General features: G+C 45.8%; 1 long non-coding RNA gene across 1 annotated transcript in view; it reads left to right on the plus strand.

The window, feature by feature from the left end:
* Positions 1–12561, plus strand: part of LOC142827141 (uncharacterized) — an 86104-nt gene that overhangs the window by 71752 nt on the left and 1791 nt on the right. The gene's annotated exons all lie outside the window — the stretch shown is intronic.

Below are 12561 nucleotides of genomic sequence, written 5' to 3' on the forward strand. Positions count from 1 at the left end.
TTGCACAAGCATGTGCCTATTGGGTCATTGCCCCTGGGTGTGACGCAGCTGGAGCCACCTGCCCAAGGGTGGCATGGCACGTGCTCGCATGTGTACAGGTGTCTGCGTGATCCGTGGAAGGCATGGCCCACGCGTGTGGTCTCTGGTCTCCCTCCCGCCTCCCCCCTGAACTACTTAATTTGAACTACTTACCCGGTACGGTCTCCCTGGACGCTGGGACATCCTGTGGTGGCCCCTCCGGTGTGCCCGGGTCAGGGCCCTCTGGTCCCAGCTTGCTGCCTCCTGGGCTGGTGCGGACCGCTCTGCCCCCCAAGAGTTGGTGGAGGGCGGGCAAGTAGGGGCAGGTGTCATCCCCTGCAGCGGCGCCACCCCTGGTGGCCCTGGCGTACCCCTGCTGCAGCTGCTTCACTTTAATGCGCACCTGCTCCTGCAGGCGTATTGGGGCCAGCACCTGGGGGCCCTTGCGGGCCATGCCAGTCGCTATGCGGCCATAGACAGCCGTGTTCCTCCTCCTAGTGTGGAGATCTTGGAGATTGGGGGCCTGCCCCCAAATATCAATGAGGTCCATGACCTCCGCACTAGTCCAGGAGGCCGCGCGCCATCTACGGCCCCTGGCTGGCCCCTGGGTGCTCGGGGACTGGGCAGGGGACGGCTCGCTGCCACTGGCTGCCTGGCTTATGGTGGGGCCACTCGGTCAGGGGCAGAGACTGCTGGCAGGGCTGTCTGTCTCCAGTGCCATCTGGCCAGAGTCTACCCCTTTAAGGGCCCGGGGCTGGGGGAGAGGAGAAGAGTTTTCCTGGTTGTGCCCAGAGAGGCCACCAGGGGGAACCTGGGAAGGGCTAGCCTCCCACTAGTTCGAATTAAGGATCTACACAGCCTTTAATTCGAACTAGTAAATTCGAACTAGGCTTAATCCTCATGGAATGAGGATTACCTAGTTCGAACTAAGCGCGCCGTTAGTTCGAACTAACTTTGTAGTGTAGACATACCATGAGACTCCCTTCTGTCTTTGTGTTCTCTATTCTTCCATTTTCATTTCCTTCCCTGCAGTAACTCCCACTGCACTCCTTTGCTCATTTAAATTCTACTCCCTTTATTCTTCCACTGGCTAAAATGATTGGCAAAGGAATAGTTAATGCTGACACTTCAGTGTCAACAGTGGGCTTTTGGGGGTTGATAGCTGACCGAGATGAATGGATAGCTGCCCAATGAAATGGATAGGAGACTGGGGAGGTCACACCTCAGTCATTGTTTCAGGATGTTTGCAGAGGGAGACAGACTTCGTGATATTAGTTTACTCTTCATTCATGGTATAGAATCTTACCTCTGCAGCCACAATGGCTAGAAACTTAATTTTCACTAAATGGTCATTTAAATTCTGCATGATCTAAAATGTCATGCATAGCCACATAAATACATAATGCAAGTCATATCCAGCCCACAGACCATATATTTGATACTCCTGCTCTCTAAGGGTATGCCTACACTGCGGGTTTTTTCTGGTATCCTGGAAAAACTCCGCCATGTCCAGAGAACGCATTTGCTCTTCCGCTTTTTTGCAGAAGTTGAAATGCACTGTTTTGGAAGCCCTGCCTTCCTCATTCCATGAGGAGGAAGGAATCTTCTGAAAGAGAGGGATTTTTCAAAATTTGGTCCAGTGTAGCCACGCCAAATTTCAGAAAAGCTTTTTCTGAACCTCTCCCCCCCCCCCCCCCCCGGAAAAAGGTACACAAAATGTGGAGTGCATTTTGTGTAGCTTTTTCTGAAAAAAAGTGTAATGTAGACCTAGCCTAAGATAACCAGACACATGCTGTACAAATTGCTAAACAGCACTGCAAAGTAGGGGCAACTGGTGACAGGGATGCAGGCCACGTGCCTCCCCCTGTCCCATAACCCATGAAAGAGCTGGGACAATTGCCATTGCCCGAGGCCCCACCTCTCTCCACCCCTACTCTGCCCTCTCCTCTTCCCTGCCCTTGCTCCACCCTTGCCCCACCTACCTCATACCCCAAGCAACGCAGCCAGAAGCCAAGGGAGCAGAGTGAGCTAGGACCTCATTGTTCTGCTTCTCCTGCTGCTGCTGGTGAGTGCCAGGGGGATGGACCCCTGTTGCAGGTGCCAGGCCTCCCTGCTAGCCCTCGGGATGTCCAGAGGCTCGGAGGCTCTGGCCTAGCCAGCTGTTGGCCCCTTAGTCCTCCTGTCCATGGCATTTTAGGGAGCACGTGCCCCTGGTGACCCTCACACATCACCCGTGCCGCAAAGTGTAACTATTTAAACAGATAGTCATAAGATTGAAACCAAGTTTACTCCCTTTGATGTGACATCTTACATTCTAAATTGACCCTATACCTAAAACTGTCACTCTTAAGAGATTGCATTGCAAAATGCCAACTTCTTTGAATTAGATTTCAGGTGACATTTAGTTTAGTGCTAACTGAAAACACAAGTTCCAAATTCTGTTCACATTTCTGTATGATAGTTTGGGATGTATAATAAGGTTTGTAATGAATGTACATTGTTTTATTGTTCAGAGGAGCAGAAACTTTTCAAGCTATTTAATTTGCCACTTTAACATTTTTCATATCAGAAGCACTGTATTCAAAGGACATATTTTTCATTATAAACAAATAATCTGCAAAATTTCAATTAGAAAAGAACAATGCTACCCATTTGCTGTAAAAGCACAATTTGGGCATAGCGAACAATTAAATAGCTGTTTTGTTCTTGGTGTCCTCCAATATGAGGGCATAATCAGTCTCGTGTTGGCCTCCGGAATTATTTACAGAGCCTTGAGGGTTTATAAATGAAGGTTCCTTTGAAGTTCTTTTTTCAACCCATTACTGCAGGGAACACAAAACACAACTGCAGCTACTCGTGCCTATACTGGCAGCTGCTTGTACTCATAAAAATCTTCATGCACACACTACATGATGAAGGCAGTTTGTGATGCAGTTGAGGAAAACCATGCCTAATGCAGGGTGAGTGTACTTGGCTTCCTTATGGAGTGTGTGTATCGTTCCCTGGTTTGTTCTTCCTAAGCCTTGTCTATAGGTCTGCCCACAGGTGTGCAGCTATTTGTCCCACTTGTCCCAACTCAGTACATTCACTCTAATCTTCAGGACTGTACGGCCCAATGGCCAGAGTCAACACATCTGCCCAAGTGTGTAGGGCTGTGTAGCTCCCAGGTTAGAGACAAGAAATGGGGTGGAGGGTTACATGGGGTCCAGGCTAGTGTTCCCTCTAAGCTGCAGGGCAGCACAACTTCACAGGTGATTAATCAGTCCCACTCAGTCAGGGCTCTGTGCAAGGAGCTGACTGATTGGGCAGGGCTGATTAATGTGAAGCTGTGCTGCTATGCAGCTTAGAGGGGACTTTGGTCCAAGACCTTCCTCTCCACTGGACCCAACCTCAGGAACCGAGTAGTGGCTCTTTCTCCAGCCACTGAGTCAGCAGGGAAAAGCTCCTACCAAAACACCCTGACTCCCAGCATCAGCTTACTCACCAGTTGGCTGTCACCTTCCACTGGGTTATTTACCACCACCATCTCCACAGCTGCAGTGCAAGTCAATGTCTCTTCTACCTGGTCTAGGGTGTTCCTTTTCTTGGGGCCTCTGAACTCTCTGAAGCCTCTGGGGAGCATCTCACCTTCAGCGTGGGTTGAGGTGTCTTTGTGCCTACGTTTGCACTGCAGCTTGCTTGAGGCAAGCAGAGCATGTCCTCTCCCTTTGGCCATCGGGCCTAACTGAGCTGAGCTGCTCCCTTTTATTCCTGTTCAGCTGGAGCATGTCCAGTAAGGTGGGAGGGGTGTATCTTTCTCAGCCCTCAGTGCAGGATTAACCCTCTCTAGCCCATATGTGTGTGCCCTCTCTAGCCTGTGTGTGTGTGAATACATCCCTCACACGGCTACACAGCTTTCTTTATTTCTTCAGGATTCAAATAATCATCATGTCATTTTGTCATTTTTAGAAAATCTCATTATGTTTCAGTCATTGCTTTCCTTAAAAGAGGTCAGGATTTCAGCAATCTTAAGATCCTAACTGGTTTTGGAGTATGGGGTTTATTCAAGGAAATAGTTTAGGTGGGTTTATTTAAATGTTCAAAGTACTCTATAGCATACAATTTGGCTGTAACCTCAAAATACTTGTATTATTGATAAAAACGATAACCTTTCTAGCTTGGTGGCCACATGCTTTCCCAAGTACTAAGAGGGAGAAAATTCTCATTGCCAAATAATGAATCCCTGAGAACACTAGTATGATGGACCAGTGAAGTATTTCCCTTGCTGGCAAATGCCAACTGTAGTAAGTTGAGAGTCAGTAGCATGACTGACATGGAGTTAGCAGGCCTAAATAGAGGCCTGTAACATGGAAACAGCAACAGGCCTGCAATCTAGTGAGCAAGACTTGGTTCAGTAACACAGGAGCCAAGAAAGAAACTCTATTGATAACTGTGATTGTGTAAGTTAGGTCAAGCATGGAAGGACACAGGGAGGCACTGGGTATAGAATGTAAGCCAAAGGGGAGTAATGGAACATCTTTATAAGAAATGTCTTGGTACAAAAACTCCCTAAAAACTAATGCACATACCGACCTAGGTTCAGGACCAGGTAGAAATTGACAGCACGAAGGATAGTAAGTAAGCCCTCCTTCCATAAGGTGAGGGGTGGTAACTAGGCAACAGAGGGTGGTAACCTGGTACGTAAAGAAATGATGTAAGTTGTTTGTACCTGTCTATAAAAGGAAACCGCAGAGGGTGCTCTCCGGCCAACCTGGGGGGGGGGGGGGGCGCACTAGGTGCCTGAATGGCAGGTGTCATTGACTGAACTTACAGAGTGCACAGTAGCTTAACTTTGACTAACTGCTGTTAATATCTGATAGATGGCAATAGGCCTGCCCGGTGTTGGTACCTTGTCAACATGGGCCATAGTGCCCAGTGGTGTAACATTGTACTGATCTCTGTTACCAACTGGTAGAGCTTCGCATTTGACAATAAACCTGCTTGATTGATTTCAAACCTTGCCTGCATCTGTTGTTTCCAGGGCCTCTCAGAGATCTCTTGTGTTGACCCAAGTGCACGGGGTCTAACACTCTAGATAAAGGGAGTACCGATTGTTACGCATGCAGCTGAGAGTTTAACAACGGAGTAGAGGTCCTGTCAGGAGTGCGCCAGGACAACCCTGACCAGACGACGCTGACACTGACAGTCCAAACCACCGAAGGTACCGAGGTACGAAAACACCGAAGTACGACACCAACCTCCACAATATTTAATCATTTGAGAAGATAAGGTCAAAACAGAAATGTTTGCAGATGTGTGATCAAAAATGCATGTGTGGGCTTTAAGTAGAGAGTATAACATTATATTTCAAGTAAAAGAAAATCATGTTTGAGATTTTTTTGAGTTGATCATTAAGCAGAACAGATGTAAAGATTTCTTGGGCTCCAGGGGCTGCATCTGCCCTTATTTTTCTTAGCTCTGTACTAGCTGAAACGGTAGTGTCTATGCCCTGTGGGGGCTGCTGTTGGGTGGGCCACACTGGGGCTTCTACCTGAAGCATTATCCATGCCAGCCACCTCTCCCCACCAGCTGGACAGGAAATAGCTGTGGCATTCTAGCCTGGAGCTGAGCATGGAGTGAACCACTCATGCCAGGAATGGAGGCAGATTCCCAGTTGCCCCTCAGCTCTGTCACATGCAGCCCCAGGCTTGATGAAGGCACAAGCAAGGGAAACTAAGTGTGTCTCAGTAGAGAGCCAAGCCCAGCTCATCTCCTAAGCCCAGGCTGACTCCCTCCCACCCAGCCATGCACAGGGCTGCAGCAGTGAGTGGAATTTCTGCAAAGTGGGCGAGGAGGTGCCTGGCAGCACTGACTTGAGCGGCCTGGGCCCTCTTTGCCTGGGGCCTTTGCCTGGTGCTGCAGCCTTGCCCTCCCTTCTCCCCTGTGTGGTTGGTGCCCCAGTGCTGGCTTCTTACCGGAGGGTGGGGAAGGGGGAAGAAAGGGGAGAGAACTGGGGAGCCTCACTGTGCGAGGAAGAACAAAATACAGGACTATGTAGCACTTTAAAGACTAATAAGATGGTTTATTAGATGATGAGCTTTCGTGGGCCAGACCCACGTCCTCAGATCAAATAGTGGAAGAAAATAGTCACAACCATATTTTCTTCCACTATTTGATCTGAGGAAGTGGGTCTGGCCCACGAAAGCTCATCATCTAATAAACCATCTTGTTAGTCTTTAAAGTGCTACATAGTCCTGTATTTTGTTTTCGCTACACCAGACTAACACGGCTACATTTCTATCACTGTGCGAGGAAGAAGCACTCCCCCTCCCAGGCTGGGGGGAACAGCAGTATGAGATTGTGTTGTCTGGAGGCTTTCCCTGCTCTCCCACTGGCCAGAATCTGGCTAATGGGAGCAGCAGGAGGCCGAGCCTGGGCCCAGCATGGGGCCTGAAGATAAATAAGTGCTCCCCATCCTCTCATGCCCAGACCATGCACTCCCAGCCCTCGTCTGTCCCCTGCCCTGGCCAGACACCCTACCCCCAGCCTGTTCCTGCACCCTACCTCCCACCCAGACCTCGTAACTTCAGCCACTCCTGCATTCCACTTCCTGAACCAGATCCTGCACTCCTATACCTATCCCACTCACTGGCAGCCCTGTCTTGCAGACTGAACCCTTCATTTTTGGCCCCACCCCAGAGCCTAAGGATCTTACAAAATCCACTAATCCCATAACCCCGGAAGAGTTAATCTGTCCTGAGGCCTTGAACCTCAGTCCTCCCTCCACCCCAATGAGGCCAAGAGCACCAGGGGAGTGAGGTGTTTCAGTTGGGGGCCACATAAGTGAGGATTGGGGCCTTGGGGGCGGGGAGCTTTTTTTCCCTTCTCACTTGGAAACTGATTTTTTCTGTCTGTCAGTGGTCTCTGACCCAAAACAGATTCCCCACCCTGGCCATAAATAAAGAAAACATGGGAACCTTTTGTGTTGAACATAATATTTTACTTTATTTAAAATTAAGCCTGGCCAACAAGGCCCCAATTGGGGTCCAGCCCCCATCTGGTCGCAGTGTCCTATCTCCAGCCCCGATCCTGGGGCAGCCCCACAGTATAGCCCCCATCTGGCTACAGAAAGGGCTAGTAACGGCCCCCCCTCCTGCTGTGACATGGGTAGTAGGAGAGGCCACGATCCAGCTGCAGTGGACAGAGGGGGATTGGCGAGCGTAATGAGCAGGGACTCAGCCCCTTCATAATTTTTGAATGATACATTATTCTGTGTTATATCCTTTCACATTATAACTGGAGCTAAACCGAACATGCCAATTCTGTTTTGCAGCAACTTTTGAAGTTTTGAAATTGGATTTTATTCTGCATTGTAATGAACACAAAACCTCTCCAACAGTCTCACAAAACCAGAATTGTGTCAAAATTTCTGTTTTTAAGTTAAAACTTGGGGAGGAGGTGGTGTGCCATCCACTGCAAGGGGGGCAGTGGTAGTTGAGACACTCACTTAGGGTGTGAGAGACTCCCAAAATCCTATGCTAGTGCCCTAACCATCAGCCTCCACCCCACATTTCCCAAACTGAAAGGCACTCTGTCTCTGTCTCTGTTTCTCACCAAACCAAACCAACTTCCCTGCATCTTCCTTATGGAAATTTAGCTGAAACTCTTATGCCCCAAGAAATATTTTGGCTTTGACAAAACAGCATATTTCAATGAAATGTTATTTAATTCAATATGTTCCAGCCAGCTCTACTTTTTATGTTCCTGTCAAAGAAAATAACAGACAGTGAAATACTCTGTATACAGAAAAGTTCTATATGAAAGCCTCTCCTTACAACAATTTGACATTAGCTACCTTGTAGGCAATGGATCTAAGTCAATTTACATTATCTGAGAACCTAGATCAGTGGTCACCAACCAGTAGTTCAGAATCAACTGGTAGGTCCTGGAGCCTCTAATAGATGACCCTGACGGGTTTGATTGGAAGGCTATCAAGTGCTGGCACTCAGGCCCTCTAAGAGAATGACAGAGGTCCAGGCCTCTTTGATTGTAGAGGCCCCAATCCTAGGCCTGCACGTATCTAACTTCTCATCCACACAGCCATACTAAAACCAAAAGTATGTTTAGAAATGAACACTGAGGCATTTATTTATTAACAATTAAGTCATTATACCAATAGCACATATATTAAAAATGTAACTTTAATTTTGGGTTTCCACTGCAAGAAAAACTGTGTATTTTAGGAAATGCTTTTCTGGTTTTGTTGTGTGTAAACTATTTATAACTGAAGAAAAATCTAAGCAATATCACTGTTAATGTTAAGCATTGCGAGCCCATTCAAATGCTCTTGTCCCATTGTAGAATGATAGTTCTTTACCTGTTTTAACATGTTGAATGTGCATTCACCCGAAGCCACTTATACAGGGAGACTCACAAAAATACATAATGCATTTATGATATTAGGAAATACAGACAACAGGCTGAGATAAAATGTTTCTTGAAGCAGTTCTTTCGGCTTGCAGTCTGATTTAAAGTTGGTGGAATGTATACATTTCAGGAAAACGATCACATCACAGAGATCTCTTGAAATTTCATTCATTGAGACGTTAGGCTGCAATTGATGGAAAACTCTGATGAAATGTCAAAACTTTGTGCTCCTGATTTGGACTCAGAAAGGATTGCATCCCATTGATCTCTTGAAATTTCATTGACTGAGATGTTAGGCTGCAGTTGGTGGAAAACTCAGAGGAAATGTCAAAACCTTGTGCTCCTGATTTGGACTTAGAAAGGATTGCATCACAAATCTTTTGAATATCCTTAAGAAGTTATTCAATGTTATCCCTCTCAGCATCTAATATAGCATTGTGTGCTTCAATTACAAGCTTAATTTTGTGGATCATTTTTAGGAACTTCATCCACATGGATGACATTAAAATGCATTCAAATTTGGATGTATACTTCTGAATTCAGTGTGAGCCTGTGTTGTGAGAGTAAGAGATTCAAGCTCATTTAAAGCCTTTCTCACAGGGTCCAAATGCTGTCCAACTGGTTTAACGCCATCAATTAGTGTTGACCATCTCGTTGTCGACATACCATAAAGGGAAACAGGCAGATGCTGCTTTAGAATTTTCCACTTTTGAGGACTGCTACTGAAGAGGTTGTAGGACTGCTGGATTTTTCCAAAGTATGGGTACGTCTACACTTGCTCTGTAGTTCAAACTAGGGATGCAAATGTAACTGACCGAAATTTCTAATGAAGCGGGCATTTAAATATCCTGCACTTCATTAGCATAATCTTGCCTGCACGCTATTCTGCGTGCTATTCCACTATTCCCCTGGGTTTGAACTAATGTGTCCCAGAGCATCCTTCCTGGTTCGAATCAGCTGGCGAGCGGAATAGCGTGTGGACGAGATTATGCTAATGAAGCACAGGATATTTAAATTCCCGCTTCATTAGCAATTTTGCTCAGCTACATTTGCATCCCTACTTTGAATTAGGGAGCAAGTGTAGATGTACCCTATGTGATTGCTTCCTCGCATGATTCAGCACAATCAGCGCTGACAAGACTTAGTGTGTGGTTGCCACAACTAGAGATAATACAGTTTGGATTTTGCTCAAGGATTGCTTGTACTCTGTTGTACTTCCCAGCCATATTGGATCCATAGCCATAGGCTTGGCTAATGTAGACTTGAACATTGAATTTGAAGCCTTCCAGAATTTCTAATACATGAGTTTTTTCATGAAATTATTGAACAAAATCAATCATTCTTCAATCAAAACCTTAGAACTTCCTGCAATTTTAGCATATTGAAAAACTAAGGTTATCTATTCTTTATGAGATCAATCTGAAGTTGCATTAATAATAATTGAAAAGTACTTCAAATGTCGTATCTCTTCAAGAATTGTTGTTTGCTCAATAAACTCATCTTGTATTCTGGTAGACAGATAGTGGACTTGAATGAGTTTTCCGCTCTCTTGTGATTCACAAACGCATTTAATATGGCCCGATAAAAGTGGGTCATACTTGCTAAGAAGCTCAAGTATTCCAAGAAAGTTTTCGTTTGCAGGGTCACTGATACTTTGACTAGAACCAAACAAAGCCAATCCCCATTCAGAAAGAAAAAGAATGAGATTCAATATGTGCTCAAGGAGGTTTTTTTTCCAGTTATCAGTTTCTGTGTTTATTTCACTCAAGAATAAGTTTTCAACTGAACTGTCAGCCAGTGCTGCTCTACTAGCTGATTTCCATGTATCAATGCTAGTCATAAGTTCTTGCTCTGTCTGTACAGCATCTCCAAGGTGCTCATTTTTTGCCTGCAGTCTCTAAATCAGTGGTCTCCAACCTTTTTAAGCATGAGATCACTTTTTGAATTTAAGTGCAATCAGGATATACCTCAAACCCAAACAACCTTGCCCCATCTCCTTCCTGCCCCACTCACTCCATCCTCCCTCCTTCCCCCACCCTCACCCACTTTTATCAGGCTGGGGGCAAAGGGTTGAGGTTCAGGGGAGAGGGTGCAGATGCTGATCTTGGACTAAAGGATTTGGAGTGTGGGAGGGGTTCTGAGTTGAGCCTGGGGCAGGGGGTTGAGGTGCAAGGGGGGGTGGAAGCTCTGGGAGGAAGTTTGGGTGCAGGGGGACTCAGGGATAGGGCAGGGGTTTGGAGTGCAGGAGGGGTTTAGGACTGGGGTTGAGGTTTGTAATGGAGGCTCCAGCTGTGGACCACTTACCACAGGTGGCTTCTGGGTGGTGGTGCAGTGGGGCTAAGGGAGGCTTACCCCTATTCTAGCCCTGCACCACTCCCAAAAACATCCAGCAAACTCTCCATCCCTGTCCCCCCCCACTCTGTGGAGATGGGGTACAAGGTGGGGGAGGGGCACCCTGACATTAGCACACCCCCTCCTCTTTTTCCTGTGCCATGCACAGCAAGCAGCAGGCTCCCAGGGGTGGGAGGCAGCCTCAAGGCAGAGGGCAGGAACAACACAGTAGTGCTGAGAGGGGCAGCCAAAGTATTGACACTGGATAGCCTCCCGGCCAAACCTGTCGGGATCCCCTATCAAAGGTTCCAAGATCTACCCGTAGGTCCCGATCCACTGATTGGTGACCACTGCTCTAAATCAAGCATAGATTATATATCTATCGCTACTGTTGGCATTTCTGTGTCATTTTGAGGCAGTAGCATTGAAATGTCATTTGTGAGTACAAAGTTTTCATCATCAGAACTGGAAGTGTCACTGTCAGTATGGTCCCCATCTAATGGCTGAGGCATCTTTTCTAGGAGAAATGTTATTGGTTTTAAACTCTTAACTGCTGCTTTACTCTGTTGCTTTCACCATCTCTTACTTGCACCACTTTCAAATCTTTGCTTCATTTTTATAAAGAGGTTCTTTTAAAGCACAGTAACACACAATAAATTAATTTGATAACGGCTATAGATTATACACAATTTTAATTGTATATATTTCACAATGAATATTATATAATAATGGTTTGGGGGTGTTATTTACTGTGGCCCTTATAGCATTATTTCAAAATCTTGAAATTTCATCTGCTAACATGTTCCTGTTCTTAAATTCCTCTAATAACTGGTACGTTATTATGAATATGAACATGGGGCGAGTGCCAGATGAGATATGCATTTTATGAAACAACTAGAATTAAAAGTTTATCACAAAAAACCTTTATAGGTGAAACTAAAACAGGATGAAGGGGTAGCTTACAGCTGAGTCTGATAGGGTACGTCTACACTAGCCCCCTAGATTGATCTAGTGAGGCTAATGAGGGCGACTGGAATTGCAAATCAAGCCTGGGATTTAAATATCCCACGCTTGATTTGCATGTTCCTGGCCGGTCGCCATTTTAGAAATTGACTAGCCTGAAGTAGCTGCCCGCGTCTACACACTGCAGTGAAACGGGATTCTGATTTAAAGCCCTAATTCGAATTAGCTGGTATTCCTCCTACAATGAGGTTTTAGCCAAAGAATCAATGCACACAAAACAGATATCAGACAGTTTCACAAAGAAAAAACAGTTTCATGCTATTTCAACCAGAAAGGGCATTGTCTCAATGACTTGACTACCTGCATCCTGCTTCAAAGACATTTTAACACAATACTTCAAAGAGAAACCTCTGAACTGTCATTCATGCTTAAATTTGATACTTTACGACTGGGTCTAAACAAAGATGCTAATTATCTTACCCATTACAAAGATAGCTTCCCCAATTATCACCTCTAATAGCATTAGCTCATAGACATTCACCTCCCCCCTCATCCCTCCTCTGTTCTGAAATGTGATTTGTCCTTTTTATATGTGTTCACTTTTTTTGATTGTATCCCTTTGGTATATATGGTCATGCCAATTTTCTTCCACAATTTGATCTGAGGAAGTGGGTCTGGCCCACGAAAGCTCATCATCTAATAAACCATCTTGTTAGTCTTTAAAGTGTTGCATAGTCCTGTCTTTTGTTTCAGCTATACCAGACTAACATGGCTACATCTCTATTATTACTCTTGAATGTAATTCTTCGAGTAGTGAGTTCTAAAATGACTGACTTGTCATGA

The sequence above is a fragment of the Pelodiscus sinensis genome, chromosome 2, assembly GCF_049634645.1.
Source record: "Pelodiscus sinensis isolate JC-2024 chromosome 2, ASM4963464v1, whole genome shotgun sequence".
Taxonomy (NCBI): domain Eukaryota; kingdom Metazoa; phylum Chordata; order Testudines; family Trionychidae; genus Pelodiscus; species Pelodiscus sinensis.